Source organism: Lotus japonicus, chromosome 1, assembly GCF_012489685.1.
Source record: "Lotus japonicus ecotype B-129 chromosome 1, LjGifu_v1.2".
NCBI lineage: Eukaryota > Viridiplantae > Streptophyta > Magnoliopsida > Fabales > Fabaceae > Lotus > Lotus japonicus.
Window position 1 is genome coordinate 23,209,613 of NC_080041.1, and position 13,428 is coordinate 23,223,040.

General features: G+C 36.5%; 1 long non-coding RNA gene across 20 annotated transcripts; it reads right to left on the reverse strand.

Annotated features, from left to right (window-relative positions):
• Positions 1–604: 604 nt before the first annotated feature.
• Positions 605–10,126, reverse strand: LOC130734182 (uncharacterized). 20 transcript variants are annotated; one of them, XR_009017797.1, is made up of 14 exons: positions 9,839–10,122; positions 9,034–9,112; positions 8,493–8,630; positions 8,301–8,376; positions 7,499–7,616; positions 7,213–7,341; positions 6,297–6,365; positions 6,112–6,198; positions 5,621–5,854; positions 3,009–5,457; positions 2,742–2,927; positions 1,742–1,814; positions 1,158–1,251; positions 605–970 (listed from the first exon to the last, which is right to left on the reverse strand). It is a non-coding gene; the product is annotated as an uncharacterized LOC130734182 (long non-coding RNA). The 20 variants fall into 20 exon arrangements; XR_009017794.1 differs by having other exon boundaries at positions 7,499–7,633; XR_009017801.1 differs by having other exon boundaries at positions 7,499–7,567; positions 9,839–10,121.
• Between the last annotated feature and the right edge of the window lie 3,302 nt (positions 10,127–13,428).

A 13,428-nucleotide genomic window follows, 5' to 3' on the forward strand; every position in this document is an offset into this window, starting at 1 on the left:
CATTTTCTATTAATTGTATTTAACTTATTTCATTTATTTTATTATTTTTTCTTTGATTTTTATAAAAATATTTTTTCAGTTTTTTTTAATTTATAATTTTTTTATTTTCTATTAATTTTATTTAATTTATTTCGTTTATTTTTTATTTTTTTATTTTTATTTCTGATAAGGGGGTGTGGTTAGTAAAAGGGGGGGTGAAAATAGCAACCACCGTTAGCAATTGGACGGCTAACTAACGGAAGGACATAAATCACACATATTAATAGAAGAGGGAGGGAATTCGCTCATTTTAAAGATGAGGGAGGTAAATCGCACAAAGGTGAAAGATCAGGGAGCAAAAGTGCAATTAAGCCTTTTTATTTTGCTTAAACACATTGATTTCTCTGGTTTAAGAAACACATTTGGTGCATTTGGTGCTCTCCCTTTAAGGATTGATTCCCGGGCCTTCTCCTCGCCAACGCATATGTCTCTTAGCTCTTATTACTTGAGCTATCCTTCAAAGACATGAATATATGAAAATTAATATTGAAAATATGCATACTTTAACTGAAATCTATTGTTTCTCCATAATGTCAACTTTGATCCTAGGCAGAAAGAGAAAATGTGCAACAACTTTGTTCCTGGCATTGACTCAAAACCAAAATATCTTTGTTTTGGAAGTATTCCTGTCATGGCCAATATTTTTTCTGAAAGGCCAATGAATAAATGAATTGTAGCATTATGGGTGCTACAAACCCAATTATAAAGAAACAGGACGCGAAAACGCGAACCAGTAGAAAGAAAAACAGAAAGTGCGGCAAAGGAACTAAGGCTGCAGAAGAGCAAAAAAACCAGCAGCAAGCAATAGAACCAGCAGCAACAAACGAAAGGGAAGTTCCAAATACAACATTTGAATTGAACCCTCGCTAACTGAGACATTGTTTCCCATCAGAGGTGAAGGAAGCTTGCATCTGACCTGCAATTTTTAGGCCTGAAGGAAAAGTAAGAGGTATAAATATACTTCATTAGCTAAATGGACATAATGGACATAATTGTAAAGATGAAAATTAAACTGGAATGATTATCAAAACACAAAAACAAAGAGGATACACTTAGATAAGATGCACATTCACTTTAGAAGATTTTTCACATAAGGAAAGTATATGTCAAGAACCTACCTTCGAATTTGTAGATGACATCCATTCTGGAACGTATAAAGACATGTGAGTCAGCAGAAGCCACCAATAATTTGGTTGGGTCACTTGGTGAAAACTGAAAAAGTAATCATATAAGATTAATAATCACTATTCGCTTATTTTATATAGGATGGCAAAGAAAGGAAGATGCCCATTTGCTCATCATTAGGGTGTCCATTTTAAATGAGACATCTCTAGTTGGGCCACACATGCTATCTACCGTCCAATGATCTAACTTATTGGAACCACCTGTGTTCTGCCTAGCTGAATCAATGTTCCTAAAATTTGCCTTGGCACTACACTTCTGCAAGTTGGAAAAGAACAATGCAATTGAAGCCTAGAAATAAGCAGAATAAAAATGCTTTTTGCTTGAAACTTCGATGGTAGAAACCATCTTTATCAGCTTTTACTAAGAGTATTATCAACACTTAACTGGTTCAAAATATTATGTTTAGCAGAAAATCTCATTCTTAATATGACACTTGTTTTAAGCACATGCATTCCTTTAAATCATTTGTCCATATCACAAATTCTCAATCACATTTCTGTAAAGAAGAATCACCTACCTTTAGCATAGAAGGGCAATACAGTTTCGTATTGTATGCTCAAAGCAAGTGTTCATATTCTATTCTTCAGAGCCTGTAATCGAGTAAAAAACAAAAAAAAAAGCAGGTAGGTTAATGGTCATCACTTAATGTTTGCTCAGTAATAATAATCACCAAAATTATCAAAAAACATAATAAATCATCAAACTTTTAAATGAGAGTTCTTATAATCACATTTCAGCAGTAAACCACAATCCAACCTAAAACATCATACTCAAGATAAAAAAAATCTCAGTTTGTAAGTTGCTATTGAGCTGGCTCAATTTTTACATTTTACACCATCAAGTTTGTTAAGGGGTTGAAGGATTATCATATGAAACTCCATCAGGTTTTGAATCTCATAGCCACTCAGAGTCTTCTTGTTCAAGATTGAGTAAAGAATGTAAGTAACTTTCTCTCTCAGAATCTGAAACCTCAGTATGAATCACACTTGTTCTTAGAGAAGCTAAAATTATCATCCTACTTCATTCTCTGACCTTACATTTGGGGTAGCTAAAGAAACTTTCATTCTACAACCAATAAAGTAGTTGCCGATTTTTCTTAATAGAAACTAAGAACTTGCCATTAGGAACAACTTTAAAGCCAACCATGGCATGAAGATGAAGTGAAGCAGAATAGCTTTCACAAACCAAGAATTCATGAAGATCATTGTCTTTCTCTAATGATACTCGATGGCAAAGATTACATAGGTGAAAGAAATATAAGTAGTTTGTCCTATTTAAAGTAGTTATTCCCATTAAGGGTCAATGGGACATTATTACATTGGTTTAACCAAACGAACATAAAGAACATTAACAATACGTGAGAAAAAATAAAGAATGGAATTGAAAGACAAACTGAAAATGAAAATGGAATTGAAAGAAAAAATAAAGAATCCAAATATATCAGATATATGACAAGACATACTGGTATCAGGACCTATTATGGAATATATGCAAAGAATTGAATTTGAATCATATACCTAGAACAAAAACAGTAAAAAGAGCTAGGCCACCAAGGAGCTTGTAGCGGAGGGACTCCGCTTGGGCAATAGCACAAAGGCCCCTGTTGTTGACCTTTTCAGCATAGAGTTCTACACTGTTTTCAGGAAACTTGAACCTCTTCGATACCACTAAGGTAAGCTCCCTAATTCTCCTTCCCTTCTCACCTATCAAATACAAAATCAGATTTCAAAATCAGCGCAACAAATGAAAGAAAAAAAATTGAAAATTGAAGGTGTATGTAGTACCTAGAAGTCTAGAACGGCCTGGGTTCGAGTGGCTCTGATGATGATCTCAGTTTTCGCTGGAGTGACCCTAACCTCCACACCCGAGTATCTGTCCTCACTCCTCAGCAAGCTTTCGGGTCAGAACCTCGTTCAGCCGAGCGAAGAGAAAAGCCATCAGCCACAAACTACATAAACACAAAAATTAATAACACATATCAAACTAAGGAGAACAATGAAGGGTAAGTTTCATTTCAGAAAAAGTAGAAAAGCGGTGGAAAGGCAAATAAAGTTCATTACAACCCACTAAAGTAACATAAAGTAACCAAAAAAGAAAACCGCACGGTGCCTTATGGTGGACCAACACACGTGGTATAAAACTCTCTTACTGCTGCAGCCAACTGTCATTTTCGCATCAAGTTTTATTAAGCCTACAAAGTAATCTAAATAAAAGTAAGATATTGTGACTTTCTAAAATAGAAAATGGCAAGCAGAGACACCAGACAGATACATAACATTATAACAACAAAAATGGATCACATCATCATTGAGTGAGTTATAAAATTGATAGAAGAAGTACATTAGTTGGAGAAAAGAGAAATTCATATGCAGACTTTAAGAAGGAAAACTGTGATCTCAGTTCTGATTTTGAAGACCATATCTTAGTTTTAGCTTTTTCTACTTCACCTTATGTGTCTTACTTGTCACAATGACCCTGATGAGTACTTGGAAGTTGGAGTCAGTTAGTTAGTTACCATAGAGTTAGTTAGTTTGTTAAGGCTTAGCCTATAAATAAGGGAGTGTAAAGAGGGTTTAGTATCTTTGGGATCATTTGGGAATTGGGAATTAGGAGAGTGATGAGTCTCTCGAATACTCATCTTTTTCTTGTACATTTTTCTGTTGAATAATATCAGGGTTTCATCAATTGGTATCAGAGCACCGATCTAGGTGCTGTGATTGCCATCAATTCGCGAAGATGTTTCCAGAATTTGATGGAAGGGAGGCCTACGGATGGCTCATCATGGTGGAGCAACATTGTGAGTCCAAGGGAGTATCCGCAGAGGAGAAATTCTTAGAGGCAGAGAAGGCTTTGACTGGTGAAGCTTTCATGTGGTGGTTTTGCTGGAGAAGACGCAATCAAAAGGCAACATGGTGGGAATTTGTGGAGGCTCTGTTGAGGAGATTCGAACCAGAATTGGAACCGTACATGCCAGAACCAGTCCAAGATTCAGAGGAGGAAGAAATCCCTAGGAAGCAAGAAGTCTTGGAGGCAGAACGAAGAACTGTTGTGGTGGAAGCCAAACCTGAGGCCAATTCAGTGCGGTTGGCGAAATCAGAGATCAAGCCATATTCGCCGGAGAATTCTGAGACGGAGCAAACAGCGGAGGAGTCACGGTGTCAACCGGTCACCGTGGTTGATTTCATCGATTGCACGTTGACGGCGAAAGGGGAGAAGATCGACGCCGAGGGGGAAATCTTCATCAAGAGGTTGAAGGAAGGTGCGCTAAGGGAGAAATCGCAGACTCGCAACCTTCAAGGGAGGAAGAGGGTTCAATCAACCGTTTTTTCCCAAATTACTGAACTAGGGTTCGATTGGAAGAGAAGGCAGCCGCGGAAACCACCTGATTCACGGCGTCGCAAGGCGGTAACCGTCAATCGACCGCGGAACCTCAATTCTTTGTTCATCGGAGGTCGCCAATCGAACGGTGGCGGAATCGCCAAACCACCGTGGCGGTGGTTCACATATCATCTTCGGCAAGGCCCTGTGATTCGCGAGGAGGAGAGACGTTGCACGCCGGTAACCACCTTACGGCCGCCGGCGAAGCCACCGGACCCTGCAGTTACGGCGGTGGAAGAAAGGAAACTGAAGTGGGGAAGATACGGGTTTGGGTATCAGCCGCTGGCTCCTTGCGAGGTTCAAGCTCGGCACGTGAGGGAAGTGGGCCCGAGTGAGAAGGCTCCAGTTGAACCCCTCCCAATTCGAATGGGCCAAGCCCAATCCATTCATGGAAAGAGTTGGAGCCTGGCAGGAGGTGGCACAAAAAAAAAAACAACCTGGCCAAGGACTGCGAGTGGGCCTAAGAATGCAGCATTGGCCCAATTTTGCATGTTTTCTGCTATGTTTACTTTTCTATGTTTTTACTCCACCTTGAGGACAAGGTGGATGTTTAGGGGCGAGTATTGATGAGTACTTGGAAGTTGGAGTCAGTTAGTTAGTTACCATAGAGTTAGTTAGTTTGTTAAGGCTTAGCCTATAAATAAGGGAGTGTAAAGAGGGTTTAGTATCTTTGGGATCATTTGGGAATTGGGAATTAGGAGAGTGATGAGTCTCTCGAATACTCATCTGTTTCCTGTACATTTTTCTGTTGAATAATATCAGGGTTTCATCAGACCCATAGTTGTTTTGACTCCACTGCCCTAGCACCAGACAATCTCCCTCTCCTCCACTGGTATTGTTCGATAAGTTCAACACCTGAAACAAAAACGCATACACATAATATTAAAAGATGAATAAAAAATCATGGAGGAAAATCATTCACATACATTCAGCACAAGATTGAACCCCCACCGGTCAATCGAAACTGAAATTCCTGCTCACAAAACAGTGCTTGCAAGAATTTGAGGTATCTAATTACCTTGATTGCCTTGTCTAGCTGCAATGTGCAGTGGATGAAGGCGGGGCAGTTTTTGTAGGAAAGGGCTTCCGTGATGGTGTAAGGGAGGAGCTCCTTTACTTAATTTCTAATGTAGCCTTATACAACCTGCCTAAAGAGATTATTCCCAAAATTGTAGTGTGCCAGTGCATGCTTGAGAGTATACATTGGTGTTGAGTGAAGGGTAAAAGGAAGCATTAATAAAAAATATGTGATCTGCAATTCCAAAGTCAAATTTATCCATTAGTGGAATATCTAGGCCTTGATAAACACCCCATTTTCTCATATGCTAAAAAGCTTCATCAGTGGTAAGTCATTTCATTGAAACCCCAAAAATAGAAATGTTGAATAGTGATCACGTTTGCCCTAGTAAGTCACAATAAGCCATCATAGGTTTGTTTCTTTCTTGTTTATTTACTACAGCAAAGCTCTCTATTATCCTGCTTAACATTATCATGAGAAGAAATAAGCACCTTGTCAATTTTCAGCTTGTTGAACACGTCCTGCAGAATTTTGTAATTCTGGATCTTATCATACTCCATCTTTGCATCAAAATTCACCTAGGATAAAACAAACCCACATTGCAAAAGTCACCCTTGGTAGAAATAATATACAAAGAAGAGCTCAAAAGAAAGTTAAAACAAAGAAATGTTACAACCTTGTGCATTGGAACAACTCTTGGATGCGTCATGTCTATCATCTGGCATTGTACATCACCGGATGCAGCCTAACCAAGAGAATAAATAGGATTATATCCAAAAAGTATATCTAATATCTTCATCATAGATTTTATGCCTGGAGTTACTTTTGCATTAACAGTTCAACCTTCCAGTTAATGCTAAGCATGTGTGTTTGGATTTCCCTTAGCAAAACTTATAAGTTATTTCAATAGAAATTCATGTCTCATGATGGTGGATTGAAAAAAAAAACACCTAGTCTTGGTGAATGTAAGAGAAATCCAAACACACACTTAGCCCTTATTGACAAAAAAAGGAACATTCTTTAAAAAAAATTAGAAAAATGCTAAAATAGTCCCCGCAAAACAAAGAAGTGATTTGTAATCATCAACAACATCACCAATTAGTGTGACTATTTTTTTTTGAAAACTCAAATATGATATACATTAAATGGAAAAAGAACCCTTGGGAACAAACTCTCCTAAGTGAGACAAGAGCCCCTTACAAATTTAATACCCAAACTAAACCAAGCAGCAACATGGTTCAGAAATACCAAAAGATAAAATTCCAAAAGCATATAAAAACAATACAGATAGCCCCCAATCACATAAGAAAAGAAAGAAAGTCTTCCTCCTTATCCTACGTTTACTATGCCTGCAGCAAAAACATAAAGACAACAAACTCCCCCCCCCCCATATAACCGTAGCTTAACCACACAGGTCATTAACCATGGGCAGCTGACAGAAACCTGTGATTATTAATTAGTGTTACTATTCACCGTTGAACATCCTTGTAAGTTATGATTGTCCAAATTCTTTTCAAAATCATATCAAGTGGTGTATACTATTCAGCATTATACAAGTAAGCATGAAAGAAAGGGTCGAAAGAATTGGTTACCTCCTCAATGTGCGAGCAAACCAAGATTATCCGAAGGATGAAGGTAGTAAGCATTCGCTTGATCTTTCATCAGGCACAATCAGGAAGTTGTGAAGAAGAAAAAAGAAACGAAAATCCCAATGCCCAAATCTGAAATCACAAAGTGGAGAAGAGTTGAAATCTCGATGCACAAAACCAGAACCAGAAGTCGAAAATGTGAGAACCTGAATCGCGATTAGAACGCGAATCTGGAGGCAGCGTTGAAAACCAGAACCAGATACCAAATCAGAGAACATAAATCATGAACCAGATGTGAAAGATTGAAGTTGTGGAGCAAGAATGAGGCGATTGCCAACCGAAAACACCATTGTTGAAGCTGGAAAAATCATCGTGGCTGAGAGAGCAGAGAAAGCTTCAAGAATCTTCTATGATGAACAAAAAGCTTGAAATGTGGGTGGTTGGAGGGATTAAATAGACGGAGAAGAAGAATTATAATGGGTTAAAACTATCAAAAAGTATGCTCAAAAGTTCAGTTTTCCTTCAAAAGTAACATTAGATACCAGAGAAGATGAAAAAAACATGAAAAGTAATCAGAAAAGCGGTAAAAAGGCAAATAAAGTTCTTTACAACCAACTAAAGGAACATAAAGTAACCACATAATAAGCTTAAAATAGACCTTCATCACATGGGAGAAAAAAACAACGGTTCATGATCAGAAAAGTAGAAAAAATGACCAAAAAAAATCAGATAAAGCAAAAACAAAAAAACCCACACATTGCCTTATAGTGGACCAACACACATGGTATGAAACTCTCCTAGTGAACAGTAGTAAATAAGTTCTTCCTTTGTAGTGTTTATAGATGTTTCTCAACACCATGATGACTATCACTTTTGCCTCTACGCAATAATTTCCATGACAATTATACCCCTTAGTCCTTAAAACCTTAATTCCAAATTAGATCACTTTATATATGCTATTATAAACAATGGCTACACATTTTGATAATTACATGTGTGGCCCTATATGTTGAAATTTATTCCAACAAGAAAACCAAAACTCGCAACCAACGATGACGACACCAATGCATCAAAGCTAATCATGGTCTTACCTCACTCTAGCCTCCTCCATAAGGTGGGAATATCAGTTAGCGGCTTAGGAGCTAGAGGAAGACAATACAACTGCAGCTGAAGACAACAAGGGTACCCGTAAGAGAATAGACTCCCAAGAGCCAGGCCTCCCCTGAAACGCAACTACAAATCTAGATGGAAAAAGCTCCTATAAAATTTTGCAGCATAGTTACTTGACTGCATGCTTGGTGTTACACTTGCACAAGGAATAGAAGCGACAGATCCCAATTGTGTACAGCTGTATTGTTTCTTTGACTGAATTGGTTTGTCAAAGTTACGTAAATCATAAACTTGCACAGATGCTCCAATGCCTACAATAAGATTAAACTCGATCAAGTCTCCAATGCTCCAACTATGCAAATAAAACATTTCTCAAGTTTCATTCCAACATATTAGCTAGTATGGTTTATAGTAAAATGAGATAATAAAATTATACTGTATCTTTGTATGATGCCTCTAGGCCCATTCCTATATATACTTCTTAATTTGAAGGTGCATTGAATAGGTAATTCAGCTGGACTCAGTAATGAAATTTCATAATTTTTTAATGTTTTCATCCAACATTAATCCAGGGACTAACTCTTTATCACCTTTATCACATAACCTAAAAGTTTTTCAATAAAGCTAAAATGCATGCTCAACTTTAAGAGAGTCCTGGAGATATAATTCTATAAAAAAGCCATACACAGCTAGAATAAGATAAACAAAACATACCCATTCACCCCAAGAAACAACCAACATCCACCATTACCGAGCTCTTTGACCAGAATGCAAGGATGGATGAACCAAATTTCTGCATCATTCAATTAGAAATTATGAACCAATGGAACAATAACAAGTTAACAAAGATGTAAGAAAGATGGTTGTTGCAAATAAAATTTTGCAAAGGTAAGAAAAGGCATATGAGTCGTAGTAAGTTAGCTCATCTCATTGCGACATAATCAGAACCTATATGAACTTGAAAACAATAAGAAAACTGAAATGAAATGATTTTAACAAGCCATTAAACTAAGAATATCTTCATTAGAGTCTATAACAACTTGAAAATATAAATATCAACCATCAGAGTAACTTTCAGCATAAATATAGCAAAAATAGTGTGATAATTCCAAAAAAATGTGACCAAGTGCACAGTAAATGAGCAATCTGTATATCTGCAATGGCAAAGGCATAGTTCAATAGCCATGAATGAGATGGTTTTACCTAAATGCAGTTGCTTCTAGAAGAAGGTTAATACAACATGACTAGCTTCATCTTGTGCAATTAGCCTTCTCACACTCTTCTTGAAACTACTTAGTTCATTTTATCCACATTTGGTAAACTAGGATCATATATATACAGCTAAATAAAATTCAATTTGACATTTTGTGGTTCAACATGTAGAAAAAACAGACCAAATTGTAAATTGAACAACAATATTAACTTCCAACGCCAAAACCATAGTACTAGTATTGTAATTGAAAATGTCAGTCTATAACACCTAACTTGTCATCCTGTTCTAATAATGCTAGTTTGTTACCAGAAACCTATATGCTGCCTGAATTATCCCACAAGTATCAATAATGAAAAATATGGCACCAGATGAAAAGTCATCACGAAGAAGTTCCTTCAGATGAAAACGAAGATGAAGCTAATCGAACGAACTCATCCAACGGAGCATACAAACGGAGATGAGAAGATTGCAAAATCTACAAACAGAAGAAGGGGTGTGATTATGAAGTTGAAGGGCGAGAGGTAAGGATCGCGCGTGTGTGAAGAAAAAAAAAATCGCTTGCAGATAATGTTAAAAACCTAACTAATTTGAGAAAAAAAGCAAATAATTGTAATCATGTAATTTTTTTAGTGTAATCATGTAAGAAATGTCATTATAAATCCCTTAATATATTTATTTTTGTTGGATTAAAGCGAGGAGATTACGGAAGAGGATATCTTAATGAGAAAAAGTTTGATGCACCGACGGTGTAAAGTTTTTTTACACCGTCAACCAATCAGATTTCAAGGATGTGAGAAAATCTCTCTTTTCATTTAATTTCTTTAATTGACATGTCACATCCTTGAAATCTGATTGGTTGACGGTGTATAAAAACTTTACACCGTCGGTGCATCAAAATTAAACTCTATCTTAATTGGCAACGCATGCTGAGTGTGTGGAAGAATGGAGAGTCTTAACTGTGACTAAATCCCAAATCTGGCATCATCCAAAGGGTGATCGGGTATCGGACGTTTGGATGGAGAGCCTTAACTGTAACAAAATCCCGAATCTGGCGTCATCCAAAGGGTGACCGGGTACCGAACATTTATACCAAAAAATATCAAGGAGATTAATTTGCGAACTTTTACATGTTGGTGCATGCAAATATTTTTACTAAAGGAGTTTTGACTAGGGCGAGGTGCGCGTTACTAATGGGAAAAAAGTGTGGTATGGTTTATGATTGCTCTGATGAGAGTGTTCTTCAAGGTCTTGTGGCTCAAATTAGCTCGCGCGGAATGGGATAGGGGCCTTTGGAGTCTATCAGAGTTTATCCTTTTTGGCAAGTCAATCATCTCTCTTGGGTTATAGCTTTTAGGTCGGTGTTTATATTTTGGGAATCTCCATTGTATATTCTTGAACAGGGTTTCTTTTTGTGGGGCGTTCTATCTCAGGTCTTTGGGGATTGCGTTTCTATTTTAGGTGATTAGCTTTTTTTGTGTTTCGAATCACTCTTGTTACCATGTACTCTTTTGAGCTTTGTTCCCAAAGCTTTTGCTTAATATATATCTTTATGCTTTCTAAAAAAAATTACTATTATGTAAAAAAAATGAAATTTGATATTCTTCAAAATTATAAAGTTTAGCAAGAAGAAGTATTTGTAGTTCTACGAAAGGTTTTTAGAGATTCTTTGAGAATTTTTTTTAGTGGTTGTTTGGGAGGTTTTTTAGAGGTTGTTTTGGAGGTTTTTTAATGGTTCTTTGTTAGGTTTTGGAGCTGAGTTTTTGTCTGGTATATTTGCAGACTAGGTAACTTTACCCATGTTGAGAGGGGTTGTTTCTCAACATTTATCATATTTATATCTATCTATTTAACTTTCAAGAAAAAAAGAAGAAGTATTTGTAAAGTAAAAAAAATCCGAATTGGTGACAAAAGTAATTTCTAATAAAAACTATTTCAATATTCTCTTAGGTTATTTTTTAAAAGATGATTTCCATTTAACGAAAAGTTAAGGAGACACAGAGGTCATTTCATCATCCAGAACAATAGACTCAACTGCCCGGGGTACTTTCTTAATCCAAACCAATTTGCGAAATTCCCTTGAAAGCCTAACTAGCTCTTAGGTAAATAACAAGGTTAAGCGGTTCATCAATAAACTTTATTTAATCTCAATTACGTAGATTTTTCACATTTAAAAAAAAATTGGCTTAATACATCAGAAGGCCCCTGAAATTGTAAAGGGAATCAGTTTCAGGACCTGGAAAATTTTTACATCAAATTGGGTCCCTAAGAAATTTCTTTTAATTCAATTAAGGCCAAAGTGTGCCACATTTCAATTTTGTCCTAGTCATCAATTCCAAGTGTCTTTTTTAATTTTTTTTAATTAAAAAATTATAAAAAATTGATTTTTAATTCCAACTCATCTCATTTATTTAAGGAGAAAAATAAAAAAATAAAAAATAAAAAAATTACAATTTATTTAACTTTGATCCTAATTATATCCTTAATCTTTATCTCCCTCCATCTCCATGGAATCAACAACAACAAATTCAGAAAGAAAAAATTCTCAGGATCAACTATAAATCTAACATCAACCACTATCTTCATCTTCATCCTCAAAGTTCAAACCACCAAAAACCTTTCCCTTTACCAAGAAATCAACCCCACAAAAAACAACTAAAAAAATCCAGAAATAAACCCAGAAACAACTACAAATTCAACATCACCCATCATCTTCATCTTCAACCCCAATCCACAAAAAATCTCTTCCCCTTACCCAAAAACCAACCCCACAAAAAGTCTACATCCGTGGGTATAACCCAGAAACATGAGGTGAAGACCCATATTTTCCACCCCAGCACCATCCCCAACCTCTGTTATTTCTTTTTCTAGCCAGAAACATGAGGTGAAGACATGAGGTGGAGACCCATAACATGAACAAGAAAAATCAAAAAACAATTCAACACATGAAACAAATGGAAAGAAGGCAAGAACCTCAACCGATATAATGGTTCCATAAGGCTTGAACAAATCAAGTAGGTGCAGCATTGAAGCTTCTGGGTTTGTTGGGTGGGTGGGAGTGGGGAAGAAGAAGAAGAATGGATTTTCTTGTTCTCTCCTCAGTTATGGTTCAATTTGAGGGAAGATTGAGATTGGGTTTAATTTGGGGGTGAAAATGTTTTAATTTGGGGGAAGATTGGGATTGGGTTTAATTTGGGATTGAGTAATTAAAAAACAATTTCTGATTAAATAATTGAGTTGGAATTAAAAATTAATTTTTCATAATTTTTTAATTAAAAAAAATTATAAAAGCCACGTGGAATTGATGACTAGGATAAAATTGAAGGCTGACACACTTTGGCCTTAATTGAATTAAAAAAAAAATCCTAGGGACCCAATTTGATGTTAAAATTTTCTAGGCCCTGAATTTGATTCTCTTTACAATTACAGAGGCCTTCTGATGTATTAAGCCAAAAAAATTACATAGATTTTTCTAAAGTGAAACCTCAAACTCATAAAATTACATCACTTTTCTGACAGTTTTTTTCTATTCAATGATGTACTCGCACCTCTTGAGCTCCATAGAAAGAGCAATTTGTCCTTCATCCTTGTTCCCTCCACCTTCATGATCAGGCCTCACTAGTCCAAAATGTCCTCTTTTCTTTTGGTTGAGTTTCTCTGGCAATGGTATCATTGCTCTCCCCACAACTGCTGTCCCACTTGAGGTTCCTGGATCATTCACAAAATTGAACCTCAAAACCTCCACATTGAGGAATGGGTATTCATAAGAATCATCTCCAAGAAAGATGATTTTTTCCTCTTCCCAAACCGGGTCTAGCAATCCTTTAACTGTTTTTGTATATTTCTCTTCACCAGGCCTAACCCATACTATCATTCTGTAATCTCTGTTAACAACGGAA